This window comes from Chiloscyllium punctatum, chromosome 27 (genome assembly GCF_047496795.1).
Source record: "Chiloscyllium punctatum isolate Juve2018m chromosome 27, sChiPun1.3, whole genome shotgun sequence".
NCBI lineage: Eukaryota > Metazoa > Chordata > Chondrichthyes > Orectolobiformes > Hemiscylliidae > Chiloscyllium > Chiloscyllium punctatum.
This window is the reverse complement of record NC_092765.1, coordinates 52,429,348-52,447,712: the sequence shown is the minus strand read 5'-3', so window position 1 is coordinate 52,447,712 and position 18,365 is coordinate 52,429,348. Positions and strand designations below refer to the sequence as shown.

The 18,365-nt window shown below is 43.8% G+C and overlaps 1 protein-coding gene across 3 annotated transcripts in view; it reads right to left on the bottom strand.

Moving 5' to 3' along the window:
• LOC140453703 (granulocyte colony-stimulating factor receptor-like) overlaps positions 1–18,365 on the bottom strand; it is a 216,682-nt gene that overhangs the window by 161,423 nt on the left and 36,894 nt on the right. For 2 of the 3 annotated variants that reach the window (XM_072548658.1, XM_072548660.1), the window contains one exon: positions 14,458–14,619. The gene's annotated coding sequence lies outside the window, so the exon portion shown is untranslated. Of the gene's footprint in view, positions 1–14,457; positions 14,620–15,011; positions 15,122–18,365 lie in introns of all 3 variants that reach the window. The other variant, XM_072548659.1, reaches the window with a different exon arrangement.

The following is an 18,365-nucleotide window of genomic DNA, read 5'->3' as shown; positions in this document are numbered from 1 at the left end:
ACCTGGGTCAGTTTTTGTCCAATGTGTGCAGGATGGTTTCCAAACACACAATATAGGTAGGCTAATAAGAGGCAAGGCCACATTGGATTTGGTATTGGGTAATGAACCCGGCCAGGTGTTAGATGTGGAGGAAGGTGAGCACTTTGGTGATAGTAACCACAATTCAGTTCTGTTTACTTTAGTGATGGAAAGGGACAGGTATACACCGGAGGGCAAGGGCTACAGCTAGGGGAAAGGCAATTATGATGCAATTAGACAAGATTTAGGATGGGAAGGAAACTGCAGAGGATGGGCACAACTGAAATGTGGATCTTACTCAAGGAACAGCTACTGTTGTTGATAGTATGTACCTGTCGGGCAGGGAGGAAATTGTTGAGCAAGGGAGCCACGGTTTACTAAAGAAGTTGAATCTCTTGTCAAGAGGAAGAAGGTGGCTTAGGTGAGGATGAGACATGAAGGCTCAGTTTGGGCGCTTGAGTGTTACAAGTTAACTAGGAAAGACCTAAAGAGATAGCTAAGAAGAGCCAGGAGGGGATATGAGAAGTCATTAGCAGATAGGATCAACAAAAAACCAAAGCTTTCTATAGGTACATCAGGAATAAAAGAATGACAAGAGAAGATTCAGGCCAATCAAGGATAGTAGTGGAAGGTGTGCGTGGAGTCCAAGGAGCTAGGAGAAGCACTAAATGAATATTTTTCTTCAGTATTCACACTTGAAAAAGACAACATTGTTGAGGAGAATACTGAGAAACAGGCTACGAGACTAGATGGGATTGACATTCGCAGGGAGGAGGTGTTAGCAATTCTGGAAAGTGTGAAAATAGTTAAGACCCCTGGACCGGATGGGATTTATCCTAGAATTCCCTGGGAAGCCAGCTAGGAGATGGCAGATTCTTTGGCTTTGATCTTTATGTCGTCAATGTCTACAGGAATAGTGCCAGAAGACTGGAGGATAGCAAATGTTGTTCCCTTGTTCAAGAAGGGGAATCGGGACAACCCTGGAAAGTATAAACCATGAGCCTCATGTTGGTTGTGTGTAAAATGTTGGAAAAGGTTATAAGAGATAGGATGTATAATCAACTAGAGAGGAATTAGTTGATTAGGGCTAGTCAACACGGTTTTGTGAAAGGTAGGTCATGCTTCACAAATCTTATTGAGTTCTTTGAGATGGTGACCAAACAAGTGCATGAGGGTAAATCAGTCGATGATGTGGTGTATATGGTTTTCAGTAAGGCATTTGATAAGGTTCCCCAAGGTAAGCTATTGCACAAAATATGGAGGCATGAGATTGAGGGCGATTTAGTGGATTAGATCAAAAATTTGCAAGCTGAAAGAAGGCTGGTGATTGATGGGAAATGTTCATCCTGGAGTTCAGTTACTAGTAGGGTACCACAAGGATCCGCTTTGGGTCCACTGTTGTTTGTCATTTTTATAAATGACCTAGATGAGGGCAAAGAACGATGGGTTAGTATATTTGCTGATGACACTAAACCATTGGACTTGTAGATAGTGCTGAAGCATGTGACAGGTTACAGAGGGTCATAGATAAGCTACAGAGCTGGGCTGAGAGGTGCCAAATGGAGTTTAATGCAGAAAAGTATGAGGTAATTCACTTTGGAAGGAGTAACAGGAATAAAGAGTAAAGAGTACTGGGCTAATGGTAAGATTCTTGGTAGGGTAGATGACAGAGAAATCTCAGTGTCCACGTACATAGATCCCTGAAAGTTGCCACCCAGGTTGATAGGGTTGTTAAGAAGGCATACAGTGTGTTAGCTTTTATTGGTAGAGGGGTTAAATTTCTGCTGTCATGTTGCAGCTGTACAAAACTCTTGTGCGGCCGCATTTGGAGTATTACATACAGTTCTGGTCACCGCATATAGGAAGAAGGTGGAAACTTTGGAAAGGGTTCAGAGGAGATTTACAGGGATGTCGCCTGCCATGGAGGGAAGGACTTATGAGGAAAGGTTGAGGGACCTGAGGCTGTTTTTGTTTGAGAAAAGAAGGTTGAGAGGTGACTTAATTAAGACATATAAGATGATCAGAGGGTTAGATCGGGTGGATAGTGAGAGCCCTTTTCCTCGGATGGTGATGGGTAGCACGAGAGGACATAGCTTTAAATTGAGAGATGGTAGATACAGGAGATATCAGGTAGATATCAGAGGTAGTTTCTTTACTCAGAAAGTAGTAAGGGTGTGAAATGCACTGCCTGCAACAGGAGTAGACTCGCCAACTTTAAGGGCATTTAAATGGTCATTGGATAGACATATGGATGATAATGGGATAGTGTAGGTTAGATGGGCTTCAGAGTGGTTCCACAGGTCAGCGCAACTCAAAGGGCCGAAGGGCCTGTACTGTGCTGAAATGTTCTATGGCCAGAGACCAGGTGAGACAGAACCAAGTCATGGTGCAGGAGCAGAGCACATCACGGCTGAAGCCTGCAGCAGAGAATACAGCAAGTTGCAGCCGAAGCCCAGAGCAGCAGCAGAGTAAGCGTGGGCAGAGTCAGTCACAGACAGAGCTCAGAGGGGGAGCAGAGAAAGTCGCAGTGGGAGCCTGGACCAGTAGCAGAATGATTGTGGGCCGGGATCTGCAGCTGGGAGCAGAGCGAATCGCAGCCAGAGCCCACAGCAGAGCAAGCATGGGCAGAGTCCTGGAGTGGGAATAGAGAGAGTCGCAGGCAGAGCCCGGAGCCAGACCAGAATGAGCTCGGGCCGGGTCCTGCAGCTGGGAGCAGAGCGTGTCATGGCTGGAACCCGGAGGGGGAGCAGAGCGAGTCACAGCTGGAGTCCAGAGCAGCAGCTGAGCGAGCGCAAGCAGTGTCCTGGAAATGCAGCCCAGAGCAACCTCAGAACAAGTCATGAGCCAGGTCCTGGAGATGGGAGCAGAGCAAGTGCAGGCCGTGTCCCAGCGTGGGGAGCAGAGAAAGTGCAGGCCGAGTCCCAGCGAGGGGAGCAGAGAAAGCGCAGGCCGAGTCCCAGAGAGGGGAATGGAGAAAGTGCAGGCCGAGTCCCAGCGAGGGGAATGGAGAAAGCGCAGGCCGAGTCCCAGCGAGGGGAATGGAGAAAGCGCAGGCCGAGTCCCAGAGAGGGGAATGGAGAAAGCGCAGGCCGAGTCCCAGCGAGGGGAATGGAGAAAGTGCAGGCCGAGTCCCAGCGAGGGGAGCAGAGAAAGCGCAGGCCAAGTCCCAGAGAGGGGAGCAGAGCAAGCACAAGTAGAGTCCCAGAGCCAGGAGCAGAGAAAGTGCAGGCCGAGTCCCAGAGCCGGGAGCAGAGAAAGTGCAGGCCGAGTCCCAGAGCCGGGAGCAGAGAAAGTGCAGGCCGTGTCCCAGCGAGGGGAGCAGAGAAAGCGCAGGCCGTGTCCCAGCGAGGGGAGCAGAGAAAGCGCAGGCCGAGTCCCAGCGAGGGGAACAGAGAAAGCCCAGGCCGAGCCCCAGAGAGGGGAGCAAAGCAATCGCAGGCCGAGTCCCAGAGCCGGGAGCAGAGAAAGCGCAGGCCGAGTCCCAGAGCCAGGAGCAGAGCAAGTCATGAACCAAGCCCCAGATCATTCTAGATTTTTAAATTCAGTATCCCCATGCTAACCTTTTTTTTAACTATTTCAATTCTGTGGGCGGCACGGTGGCACAGTGGTTAGCACTGCTGCCTCACAGCGCCAGAGACCCGGGTTCAATTCCCGCCTCAGGCGACTGACTGTGTGGAGTTTGCACATTCTCCCCTTGTCTGCGTGGGTTTCCTCCGGGTGCTCCGGTTTCCTCCCACAGTCCAAAAATGTGCAGGTTAGGTGAATTGGCCACGCTAAATTGTCCGTAGTGTTAAATGTAGGGGAATGGGTATGGGTGGGTGCGCGTCGGTGTGGACTTGTTGGGCCGAAGGGCCTGTTTCCACACTGTAAGTAATCTAATCTAATGACATTGAGAGGTGACATTACAAACTTTCACTGTACTTATTTGAATGCATTTGACAATAAAAGCTATTCTACTCTTAATGTTGTGATCCACTTTCATAATCTGAGAGATTTCAATCTTTCTCCAAAATGTGTCTCAAACCTGCTGGTCAATCTGTAATGATGTGTCACTCACACATATCATACAGTGACCATCATCACATAATGACTGATTTCTGTATAAAATGGCTGCCCCAACTTTAGTACACATATTGACGGGAATCTCACTTTAAACACTTCAGAAATAGATTCCCATATCCACTGTCACCAGGGGTATTGATTTAACAACTAAAATACATTTAGCAACTATTTTTCTATTTTCCTAACTGCTCACTGCAATGGACAATGTTTTTTGATTGAAACCTACCAAAAATAAAATGAAATTAGTGACACTGGACTAATCACCATGAAAATTAGCATCACAGAAAACTTTAAGCTCCTTAGAATTCTGAAGGATGGAACCGAAAGTATAATTTCTTCAGATGCAATTTTTTTTATCTTTCATTTGTCCTGAAAACCTTGTTTACTTTGTCTCATTGCAGTTCACTTCACACATCAAAACTAACATCTTACCCTGTCCAGTGCACAGTTGACTAAACAACAAGCTTCCATAGATATAATATCTGCTTTGTATGAGGATCTCATGCAATCAACCAGGAAGGCAGAGGTGTTCTTTAAGTAGGACTTCATTTTCAATGCACTCCAGACATTAATTCCTTGACATCCTTTCCAATACATTCCAAGACTTGTCAAAACCAAACTTTAATTTCAAATTCTACTCTAATTTTATCAAAAGGATTTCTCACATTGCACAGGATCACTTCATCAAACTTGACATGGGGAGGCAATGACCTAATGGTATTATCACGAGACCGTTAATCCAGAGACCCAGATAATGTTCTGAGGACCCAGGTTCAAATCCTGCCACGGCAGATGGGGGAATTTGAATTCAACGAAAAGAAATATGGAATTAAGAATTTAATGGTGACCATGAATGCACTGTTGATTGTCAGAAAAACTCATTTGGTTCACTAACGTCCTTGAGGGAAGGAAACTTACCTGGTCTGGCCTACATGTGATTCCAGCAATGTGGTTGACTCCTAACTGCACTCTGCACAATAAATGCTGCCTAGCCAGTGACCCTCTCATGCCGTGAATGAATAAAACAAAACAGGTTTTCCATCAGGATATCAACACTTGGGTACATCCGTCTAGTGGTGATGTCTTTGGGCTACTCAACTTGAGATCCCAGTTAATGCTCTGATGACATAAGTTCAAGTTTCAACAAGTAGCTGGTGACATTTGAATTCAACTCATGAGCAATACATGGAATTGAGAACTAAGTTCAATAATGGTGACCATTAACAACTGTCATAAGACACCTTTATTTCACAAATACCCTTCAGCAGAGGAAATCTGCTGTTCTTACCTGGCCTAGCTTCCATGAGTCTAACTCATACACTGTGGTTAACCCTCAACTGCCTTCTGAATTTTCCAAACCATTCAGTTATTTAAAACGGCGACTGAAAAATTAAACAGAACAAAACAGGACAAGCCATTTAGTCTTGACTTAGGCACCAAGAACAGTAATGGCAAGCCACCGATCCCGGGCTATCCTAATTATCAAGGTGGGTTGTGCCTAAATTGTGAGAGGTGTCTGACAGATCAGTCAGACATACTTACATATAATCTCCCAAACATTACACCATCACCACCCATGGCTATTTCCTGTCCCACTTCACCACAGTAGTGGTGGTGACGCAGTGGTATTCAGTCAGGAGAGAGTTACCCTGGAGAGTCCTGTTATGATACTGGGAAAGCAGGTCAAACTAAATCAGCCTCGCTATCACTAGATTCAGAACACAGTGGAATTAAACCATGATGCTCAAAACTGTTAATTTGTTCCTAACAAGACTTTAGAAATAACATATCTATTACATGATGTGTAACCAAGTCTAACTTAAACAAAAATAGTTTATCATTAAGAATAAAACTTTAGCAGAACACAAGGCAATTTAATTAATATTAATGATTGAAGCCCAATGTTCTTTGAATATAAGACCCCATTCTCGCAATGTCAGACAGACAGATACAGTTAAAGGATGAATTAGAAAATAAAATAAAACAGTTTGGTCAAATGCTGAATATTCTTCATGAAATCCTCAGATGATGGGTTGTATTACATACATGAAGAACTGTATATCTGGCTTGAATTCCAAAGGTACCAGTTGTGCAAACAGATTTTCTCAGGCTTCTGGTGATTTTTATTTAATTCTTACAATCTGGGATTCTGTTCTTAGAATCTTCAACAAGTCAATGCGTGGTGCTTTGTGCATGGGAAATCATGTCTCATGAACTAGATTGAGTTTTTTGAAGAAGCAACGAAGATGATTGATGAGAACAGAGCGGTCGATGAGATCTATATAGACTTCAGTCAGGTGTTTGACACATTTCCTCATGATAGACTGGTTAGCAATGTTAGATCGCATGGAATACAGGGAGAACTAGCAATTTAGATACAGAATTGACTGGAATGCAGAAGACAGAGGGTGGTGGTGAAGGGTTGCCTTTCAGACTGGAGGCCTGTGATCAGTGGAGTGCCACAAGGATTGGTGCTAGGTCCTCTGTTTTTCATCATTTATATTGGATGTGAACACTGGAAGTATAGGTAGTAAGTTTGCAAAATTGGAGGTGTAATGGACAGCACGGAAGGTTACCTCAGAGTAAAATGGGATCTTGATCAGATGGGCCAATGGGCTAAGAAGTGGCAGGTGGAGTTTAATTTAGATAAATGTGAGGTGCTGCACTTTGAAAAGGCAAATCAGGGCAGGACTTATACAATTAATGGCAAGATCCTGGGCAGTGTTGCTGAACAAAAAGATCTTGGAATGCGGGTTCATAGCTCCTTGAAAGTGGAGTCGCAGGTAGGTAGGATAGTGAAAGCATTTGGTATGCTTTCCTTTATTGGTTAGAGCATTGAGTATAGGCATTGGGAGGTCATGTTGTGGCTGTACAGGACATTGGTTAGGCCACTTTTGGACTATTGCATGCAATTTTGGTCTCCCTCCTGTCAGAAGGATGTTTTGAAACTTAAGAGGGTTCAGAAAAGATTTGCAAGGATATTGCCAGGGTTGGAGGGATTGAGCTATAGAGAGAAGCTGAATAGCTGGAGCTGTTTTCCTTGGAGTGTCGGAGGCTGAGGGATGACCTATTGAGATTTATAAAATCATGAGGGGCATGGATAGGATAAATAAACAAGGTATTTTCCCTGGGATGGGAAAGCCCAAAACTAGTGGGCATATGTTTAGGGTGAAAGGGGAAAGATTTAAAAGGAACCCAAGGGGTAACTTTTTCATGCAAGGAGTGGTCAGTGTATGAAATGAACTGCTGGAGGAAGTGGTGGACACTAGTACAACTACAACATTTAAAAGGCAACTGGATAGTTATATGAATAGGAAGCGTTTAGAGGAATATAGGCCAAGTACTGACAAATAGGACTAGATTAGTTTAGGATATCTGGTCAGCATGGACGAATTGGACCGAAGGGTCTGTTTGTTTGCTGTATATCTCGATAAAATATAAATTCACCCCATGCATGCACCCTCTCACAGGCTTATACCCCATTACATGCACAAACACACTTTACCAAGCTTGCACACACACACACAATCTCTCACATGCATTCACACGCACGCATTCACTCTTTCTCTCATTCTCTCTCTCCCTCCTGCATGCACATACACACGTATAAGTTTGTGGGGTGAATTTGTATTTGCAGAACTACAGATATATTCTGTTTTGCTCAAAAAATACACAACCTGCAGATAGTTAATGCAGACAGTCAATCCATATAATATTCTGTAAATTCCACTTTGGAAATAGAACCAGTCTGAGTCAAGACTGGGACATAGATTTACTCTAACCTCACACTGAGCTGAGATGTCACTTTAAAAAAAAATAAAACCATAACTTATCTTGAGAATGTGACTTAAAAGAAGTTCTGGGATTTACATATCAATGACCAAAACCAGTAATCCATTCTAAAAGAGGTGGCTCAGTGGTTAGCACTGCCGCCTCTCAGTGCCAGGGAGCCAGGTTCGATTCCAACCATTGGGCAACTGTCTTTGTGGAGTTTACACATTCTCCACGTGCCTGTGTGGGTTTCCTTCCACTGTCTAAAGAGTGCAAGGTAGGTGAATTGGCCATGCTAAATTACCTACAGTGTTCAGGGATGTATAGATTAGTCAGGGGTAAATATAGGGTAGGAGAATGGATTTGAGTCAGTTGCTCTTCGGAGGGCCAGCTTGGACTTATTGAGCCAAATGGCCTGTTTAAACAATGTAGGGATTCTATGAAAAACTTACCAGAAATTGAGGTTTGTTAAATATATTATTTTACTTGCATGACACTAATCTTTTGCTCTAAATTCTGTGTCTTATGGTCCTGCTTCACAACCACCTGATGAAGGAGCAACGCTCTGAAAGCTACTGCTTCCAAATAAACCTGTTGAACTATAACCTGATGTTGTGTCATTTTTAACTATTTTCATCCAAGTCATTTGTGTATATCGCAAACAGCAGAGGTCCCAGTCCCTGTGTGGAACAACACTAGTCACGGACTTCTAGCCAGAAAAACACTACCATCTATCCTCTATGGCCAGGCCAATTCTGAATCCAAACAGCCAAGTCACCATGGATCCATGCATCATAATCATCAGGATGAGCCTACCATGATGGACCTTAATGAAAGCCTTATTAAAATTAATGTAGAAAATATCTACTGCTCTATCTTCATTGATAACCTTCATCACCTCCTCAAAAAAATCTAATCACGTTCATAAGACATGACCTGCCCCACACAAAGCTATGCTGACTGTCCTTAATACAGCCATGCATTTCAAATGCGCATAAATCCTATCCCTAAGAAATCTCTCCAAGGGCTCCCTAACTACCGACATGAGAATCAGCATTCTATAGTTTCCTGGATTATCCCTAATTCCTTTCTTGAACAGGAACAGCATTAGCAACTTGCCAGTCCTCCATGACATCTCCAGTGGCTAGCAAGGCTACAAAGATCCTGGTCAAGGTCATAGCAATCTCCTCTCTTACCTTTCTCAATAACTTGGATGTCATCAGGAGAAAGTGAGGACTGCAGATGCTGAAGAGTCAGAGTCGAAAAGTGTGGTGCTGGAAAAGCAACGCAGATCAGTGAAGTTAATGTTGATCCCATGTGGTTAAAAGGTCCCAAGGCAAAAGTTGAGGCTTTCTTCCTCCAGTTGTCAGGTGGCTTTGGTTCGGCAGTGGAGGAGGCCAAGGGGTTTCCTTGTGGGAGTAGGAGGGGGAGTTGAAGCGCTAGCCACAGGGTGGTGAGGTTGTTTGGTGCATGTATCCCAGAGATGCTCGCTGAAATGCTTCACTAGTTGGTGTCCTGTCTCCCCAATGTAGAGCAACAAACCCAGTCAATGAGGTGGTGGGTGTGCAGGAAAATTTCTGCCAGATGTGAAAGGATCCTTTTGGGTCCTGGATGGAGGTGGGGGGGGGGGGGGGGGGAGGTGTGGGCACAGGTTTTACATCTCGTGTGGCGGCAAGGGAAGGTGCTGGGTGTAGATGGTGAGTTAGTGTGGGGTCATGGACCTAATAAAGGAGTCACAGAGGGAATGGTCTCTGCAGAACACAGACAGAGACAGGGAGGGAAATATATCTTTGGTGATGGGGTCTGATTGTAGGTGCTGGAAATGGCGGAGGATAATGCACTGTACCCAAAGATTAGTCAGGTGGAAGGTTAGGACCAGGAAATTTCAAACCATTTCAAACTCTTTCAGTGGAGGAGCCATCAGAACGTATCTGTCGACAGGAAGCAGCTCAATGCATCCGCATTTGCTACTTGGCCTCTCAGACAGTGTTCCAACTTGCAGTTATATGCACTTAGTATTAGAATCCACTGATGAATTTGGCCTGAAACTATAGCTTTTTCTTCTTTAAGTTGAACTAGCAGGGGTTTGTGGTCCATTTTTATTACAAATTAATGTCCATAAAGTTATTGGTGGAATTTCCTGACTCCAAAGATGACTGGCAAACTTTCCTTCTCTACCTGCTCTGATTTGGCTTAACTCTTGGATGCATACACTGTTGGGTGTTCCTCTCCATTGGACCACCTATGGGCTAATACTACCAAGATGCCATATGAAGAGGCATTGCATGGCAATGCCAGATCTCACTTGGCATCTTACTCTGCTAACACCTTAGAGGATGATAGCTGTTCCTTCATTCCTCTGAAAGCTAAGACTTGGCTATGTGATCATTTCCAAGGCTGACCCTTTTTGCAATAAGTTGAATCGAAACGGTCAGGATGGATGCCAGGTTATGTATGAACTTTCCGTAATGATTCACCAGCCCAAGGAAAGACCTAAGCTCCAAAACTGACATGGCAGCCAGGGCACTTTGATCACCCTCACTCCATCTTCCAATGAGTGCAATCCAGTTTTGTCTATTCTGTAGTAAGTCACTTGGAACACACATTTTTTCCCTTCTAATGCACACTCATCTGGAAGAAACATCTGAGAGCTATGCCTAAATTCTCCAAGTGCTTTTTATTTGTGTTCCCGTCTCTGAGCACATCATCGAGATAAATGGCGAGCTAGGTTAGTCTTGCAAAAAAATTCTCTATCATCTGCTGAAAAATTGCACAGGCTAACAATACCCCACATGGCAGTCTAATATATTGGTACAAACCCAAATGGATATTAATTGTACCACACTTCTGTGAATTTTCATCGAACTACATTTGCAAGTACGAATGGCTGATATCCAGCTTTGTACATAAATCCTCTGTGTGAGGGACTTATCCAGCTGTGAGAAGTTGATTAACATCCTTAAAAAGTGAACTGACCCATCTGGCTTCACAATCTGGATGACTAGTACTGCCCATTCCATAAACAGTACTGGCTTGATGATTCCTTTGCTCTCCAGCCTCCTGGTTTCTGCCTCTACTTTTGCCCATGAGGCAAGTTGCACTGGGTAGGCCTTACAGAAATGTGGAATTGCTTCCAGGTCAACATAAGGTGGTCCCTTTGATAGTCCCTAGACTTTCCTGAAAAACCTTCTGGGTATTTAATTAGTTTAATTAGCTTTTGGGTGTTTAATTAATTAAATTATTTTCATCAGGAAATGTTGAACCATTCTTGGTGAACCTTTCTCAAACAATTTCATCCCATCAAGCATAGGCCCAAGCCTGTTACCACAATCAATGGCAACTGAACCAGCTCCTTCTCATAAGAGACAGGAACTGAAGTTATCCCCTTAATCTGTAAAGGACACCTCATATAGGTTCTCAGTTTAACTGAAGTCGTGCACAAACTTAAAGGCTGTAGTCCAGAGTGAATTCTGTTCAAAACTGGTTCTGCAATCATAGATACAGCCACACCTGTATCAACCTCCATTAGAACCAGGTGACCATTTACCCAGAAGCTTTTGATGATTGCTTCTGATTTGGATGTTGTTAATCAATTTAACTCTTCCAACCAGAGATAGATGGACTTTCCAAGGTGTGCACTCTCCTGGATACTGGCCTATGAGTTCTTTAACTCAATTTAAGTCCACGTTCCAGCAGCAGATACAGTGGCCTGGCAGCACAGATACTAAAGAAAATGTTAACAGTTTGGTCAAGGTTTAGCTTTATTTTGGTGTTTTGTTATGGGCTGACCTAGAGTCTCTCTATTCAGGATATGTCCTGAGTGAGGCTATGCAATTATCTTCACTCAAATGGTCCTCAGATTCAGTTGGACAGGCAAGGGTGTCTGCTTCCATTGGAATACTCTGTAACTCATATGCTCCACTTGCCTCCTTTTCCAATGAAAATACTGTATTGTCTATTTGAAGTACTTGAAGGGCTTCAGCTTGTAGGCGCTTTTGCATGGTTACATCGTTAATCCCATATACCCAGTGGTCTCTCAGCATCCCATTAAGAATTAAACCAAAATTACATGCCTCTGCCAGTTGTCTTAACCTAGTCAAAAGTCCAGATTCAGAATTTCCTAGTTCTCGAATTACCAAGTCAAATCAATAATGTCTCAGAATTAGAGGAGGCTTGGGGTTGCAATATTCCTTCACTGAATCTGTCAACTATTGTAAGCTTTTAGCATGTGGTGCCTCAGGGAAAGTTAAGCTCGAAATGAACAAGAAAGCTATGGGCCCACAAGCTGTCAGTGGAAATACTCGATGTTTTTCATCTGCACAAATGTAATGTACCTGGAAAAAAGTAATGCATTCTTTCCACAGACTGGGCCCTGTCTTGAACAGCAGGATCAAATGAGTCAAGCTTCTGAAATAGTGACATAATGTCAGAAATGCTTACCCCAACTGTTGCAAGCGAACTGCTTCAGGAGCATGCTTTGCTCTTGTCACTGCTGAAGTAACTCCACAGAGGCCAGTAACCCATCACCAAGTCACCCTTTATTTACACATGCCCTTGACTCTAATGCAGGTCCCTCAGCTCCAGGTCTCAGAGTGAACAGGATGTCTGACACTCCCATTCTTCTTTTTTTTTTTCTTTTTTTCTCTTTTTTGAAAACCCCCACACTACTGCCTAACTGCGGTAGTGCTTATTTTTCCCCAGCACCCATGTTGTGTGTGTGCAAGTGTGAGGCACAGTGAGAGACACAAGGTGCACAAATCTTTATTTGGTTTCCACCACCAGGAAGAAAGGAAACACCCGAGTGGCCTTCACATCAAAGGGCGATGCTGTGTGATCAAAACAGTGAAGGGGAGGGCAGGGACTAAATCAAAATAGAGTTGGAGGGGGAAATAATGCACTCCACTCCCTGCGGCGCCCACCTCTCCCTGAGTCACTCCTGTTCTTATCTGTCAGCCAGGGCTCCCTGATTAAACCAGATTAACAGCCCAATCAGGGAGCTCATAGAATATGAGGTCCACCTGGCTGACCTCATTATAACCAATACAGGAGGGAATTCCTGGATCTTGACCCAGCAACATTGAAGGAAAAATATGTTGTCAAGTCAAGATGGTGAGTGATTTGAAGGGGAACTTGAAGATAGTGGCGTTCCCAAATATCTGTCACCCTTTTCCTTCTAGCGAGAAGTGATTATGGGCTTGGAAGGTGCTGTCTAAGGATCCTTGGTGAATATCTGCAGTGAAACTTTGTAGATTGTACACACTGCTGTTCCTGACACTTGGTGGTGGTAGGATTGGATGCTTGTGGATGTGGTGTCAATAATGTGGGCTGATTTGTCTTGGATGGTGTTTAGTGTTTTGGATGGTGTTTTGAGTATAGTTGAAAATTCGTCAATCCAGGTAAGTGAGGAGTATTCCATCACACTCCAGACTTGTGCTTTGTCGATGATGGACAAGCTTTTCAGAGTTGCCCAGTTAAACAGAGATGAGGAGGAATTTCTTCTCTCAGCGGAGTAAATGTGTGGAATTATTTTCCGTACAGGACTGTCGAGGCTGAGTCACTAACTATAATCAAGGCTGAGATAGACAGGTATTTAAACAAGTGATTCTGAGGCTTTAGGGACAAGTCAGCCATAATCTCATTAAACGGCAGAGCAGATTTGATGAGCTGAATGGCTTATTTCTGCTCCCATGGTCTTACACACTGACTGGAAAACTGGGAGAATAGCATGGAACCTTACAGGAAGCAGGATGGGAGGATGCACCCTGCCTCTATTCCTGATGAAGGGCTTTTGTCCGAAACATTGATTTTCCTGCTCCTCGGATGCTGCCTGACCTGCTGTGCTTTTCCAGCACCACTCTGATCTAAACTCTGGTTTCCAGCATCTGCAGTCCTTGTTTTTACCTAGTTGATTTTAACCCTACTGTGAATCCTCTTGCAAGGATGCCTGCCTTGAAGAGGTTTTCCTCCTCTCTCTACACGAATCTCAGTGAGTCTCTCTCTCACTGCAATTCCCAGGTCATCTCTCCTGCCCTGAAGCTCTTCAACCATATCCTGAAATAGACTCTCTACCACAGCCACATTTGCTTTCTCAGTGCCTGCCTCCGTATTCTATGCTACTTTCTCCCTACCCTCACCACCCCCCCCCCTCTCATTTATCTCTCCACCCTGCAGGCACCCTGTCTCTATTCCTGATGAAGGGCTTTTGCCCGAAACGTCGATTTTCCTGCTCCTCGGATGCTGCCTGACCTGCTGTGCTTTTCTAGCACCACTCTAATCTAGACTCAGAGGATGTATGGTCATGCGAGCTTTGGGTTTCCCAGGTATTTTGGTGGATATTAATTGAAAGCCCAGAAATGGAGACAGCAAAGTCAAAGAAGTGAAGCAAAGTGTTGGAGATGGTAAATTTGAAAGAAGGGGGAAGTTGCAAAAAGAGATAATTAAACTTTTTAGTTCATGGTGAGAGCAGGAAGGGAAACTAACACTGTCATATATCTACCAGAAGAAGAGATGAGGGAGGGGCCCTGAGTAGGTCTGAAATAAGAAACGTTCCATATGTTTTGCCAGAATACTGGCAAAGCCAAAAGCAATGGGTTACCATGCCAACACCTTTTATTTGGAGGAAAAAGGTGGAGCTGAAGACGTTGTTCAAGGTGAGGACAGGCTGAGGAGGCTGGTGTCAGATGGGGACTGTTTGGGTCACGTCAAGGAAGAAACCGAGAACACAGACGTAGTCACATGGAGGGTTGAAGGTAAAGGAGGACTGGCCATCTGTAATGAAAAAGAGACAGAGGAAAAGGGAGACTCAGTCATGTCAAAAGAATCTAGACAATAGCACAAAAGCCAATCTAAAATTCACAGAATATAATTTCCTTTTCTGACTGAGGCCTCGAGTGTAAGACCAGGGAAATTACATTAAAATGATGTGAAATGCCAGTTAGACCGCAGTTACAACAATGTGTACAGTTTGCTCACCACATTACAGGAAGGATGTGATTGCAAACTCGAGGCTATAGCAGCAACTCCAAAGGCTGTTGCCAGAAATGAACTATTTTAAATATGACCAAAACGATTATTCATATTTTCTTGGAATGGAGGAGGCTGAGAGGAACTTTAATTAAAGTGAAACAAAGAAGAGCCCAGAGTGCATAGAAATGACTTACCTCTATTGGTAGAAACATCAATAACCTGGAGGCAAGTATTAAAAGTATTTGGCAGTAATTGGAGGACAGTGTTTCTCACCCAGAACATGATGGAGTCTGAAAATCCATGTCTGAAAGGGTGGGAGAGACAGAATACTTTATCACATTAAAGCAGGCATTTGGATATGCAGTTCAGATGCTGTTACCACTGAATGTCTGGATTAAGAGCTGGGCAATGGGATTCCACGTTCTTTTTCATTAAGGGCAGATATGATGACCCATGGACTGGGAATCTTTCAATCTTCATGCGATTTATTATGTTTTGTTTGGTATAGAACATAGAACATACAACAGTACAACACGGTACAAGCCCTTCAGCCCATGATATTGTGCCAAGCATTTATCTTAATCAAAGATCAATCTAACCTACACACCCTTCAATTTACTGCCATCCATGTGCTTGTCCAGCAATCGCTTAAATGTCCCTACTGTCACTCATTCTACTACCACTGCTGGCAGACCATTCCACACACCCACCACTCTCTGCATAAAGAACCAACCTCTGACACCTCCTTCCTCCAATCACCTTAAAAATTATGACCCACTCGTGACAGCTATTTCTGCCCTGGGGCAAGATCTCTGGCTATCTACTCTATCTATACCTCTCATTATCTTGTATACCTCTACAAGTCACGTCTCTTCCTTCTTCTCTCCTGTGTGAAAAGCCTGAGCTCACTCAACCTCTCTTCATAAGACAAGCCCACCAATTCAGGCAGCATCCTGGTAAATCTCCATTGCATCCTCTCTAAAGCATCTACATCCTTCTTATAATGATACAACCAGAACTGGATACAATATTCCAAGTATGGTCTAACCAGGGTTTTATACAGCTGCAGCAAAACCTTGCAGCTCTTAAACTCAATCCCCCTGTTATTGAAAGCCAAAACATCATACACCTTCTTAACAACTCTACCACCTTGGGTGACAACTTTGAAGGATCTCTGTATGTGGACCCCAAGATCCTTCTGTTCCTCCATACTGCCAAGAATCCTGTTTTTAACCCTGTATTTAGCATTCAAATTCGACCTTCCAAAATGAATCACTTCACATTTATCCAGGTTGAACTCCATCTGCCACTTCTCAGTCCAACTCTGCATCCTGTTAATGTCATGTTGTAGCCTGCAACAGCCCTTGACACTATCTGCAACACCACCGACCTTTGTGCCATTGGCAAACTTACTAACCCACCCTTCCAATTCTTCATCCAAGTCATTTATAAAAACTACAAAGAGCAGAAACCCAAGAACAGATCCCTATGGGACACCACTGGTCACCGACTTCCAGGCGGAATACTTTCCATCCACTACCACTCCCTGTCTTCTTTCAGGCAGCCAAATGTCCCTGTATCCCTTACCTCCTAATTTTCTGAATGAGCCTACCATGGGGAACCTTTTGAAATGCCTTACTGAAATACATATACACCGCATCCACCACTCTACCTTCTTCAACTTGTCTCATCACATCCTCAAAGAACTCAATAAGGCTTGTTAAGCAAGACCTGCCCCTCACAAAACCATGCTGACTATCTTCAATCAAACTATGTTTTTCCAAATAGTTATAAATCCTATCACTCAGAATCCTTTCCAGTACCTTGCTTACCACAGATGTGGTCTGATGACTGAGTGGTCTGTAATTACCAGAGATTTCCCTATTCCCTTTCTTGAACAGAGGGACAACATCTGCCTCCCTCCAATCATCCAGTACTACTCCCGTGGAGAGTGAGGATGCAAAGATCATCACCAGAGACGTAGCAATCTCATTCCTCGCTTCCCGTAGTAACATTGGATATATCTGGTTCAGCCCTGGGGACTTATCTGTGTTGAATAAGGTATAATTCTTATTGTTCAGATTCCAGGAACACTGGAAGGTAATCTTACCCAAACAATTTACACCGTACTTCTGTCACCATTCACTTGGACAACTTGGATTTTACTTTTCTGCTCAGAAAGCTTTGTTAGTTTCTAAGGTTCATCTTTAAACAACAATACCTTCCTACCACATTATATTCCAGTGTTACACATTGCCAAATATGTGCTCAGCTGAAAGCTATGCGCACAGCTGAATGCTATGAAACACCAATAGGATACAACTAATAGTCAATAATTCCATTGACAGTGATTCTCCCATTTTTAAATTTACTTGGATATCGCTGGCTAGCCAGCATTTTTATTACGTCTCTAACTCCCCTTGAGAAGGTGGTGATGAGCTGCCTTAGAAACATAGAAAATAGATGCAAGAGTATGCCATCCAGTCCTTCAAGCCTGCACCACCATTCAATAAGATCATGGCTGAACATGCCATTTCAGTATCGCACGCCTGCTTTCTCTCCATATCCCTTCATCCTTTTAGCAGCAAGTGCCAAGTCCAGCCCCCTTCTGAATATATCTAATGAACTGGCCCTACTGGTTTTCTGTGAATTCCACAAGTTCACAACTCTGAGTGAAGAAATTTGTCCCTATCTCAGTCTTGAATGGCTGAGCCCTTATTTGTAGACTATAATCCTAAACATCAGAAACATTGTTCTCACATCTAGTCTGTCTAGTCCCAACAGGATTTTATATGTTTAGAGATTCCCCCCTGAGTCTTCTAAATTCCAGAGAGTTCAAGCTCAGTTAATCCAGTCTTTCTTCATATCAGTCCTGCCATCTAAGGAATCAGCCTGGTGAATCTTGGCTAAACACCTTCAATAGCAATAATGCTCTTCCTTAGACCAGGAGACCAAAACTGCACTCAATACACAAGGTGTAGCCTCACCAAGGCCCTGCATAAGTGCAGCAAAGCACCCTATTCCTATACTCAAATTCTCTCACTATGAAGGCCAGCATGCCATTAGCTTTCTTCACTGCCTACATGCCAACCTTCGGTGACTGTTCCACCATGCCATCAAAGTCTCATTGCACCTCACCTTTTCCTTAACTACCACTATTCAGATATTAATCTGCTTTCCTGTTTTTGTCACCAAAGTGGATAATCTCACATTATATTGCATTTGCCAAGTATTTGCCCACTCAGCCAGCCTGCCTAGGTCACCCTTCTCCTGCCTAGATCACTCTTAGCATCCTCCTCAAAGCACACACTGTCACCCAGCTTAGTGTCATCTGCAAATTTGGAGAAATTGCATTCAATTCTTCCATCTAAGTCATTAATGTTTTATTGTGAACAACAGTGGCTCTGGCAGTGAACCCTGCAATACCCCACTCTGAAAAGGACCTATTTATTCCAAATCCGCTTCCTGTCTGCCAACCAATTCTCTATTCATGTCAATGCATTACTTCTGATAACATGAGCTTTAATCTTGGTTATGAATCTCTTGTG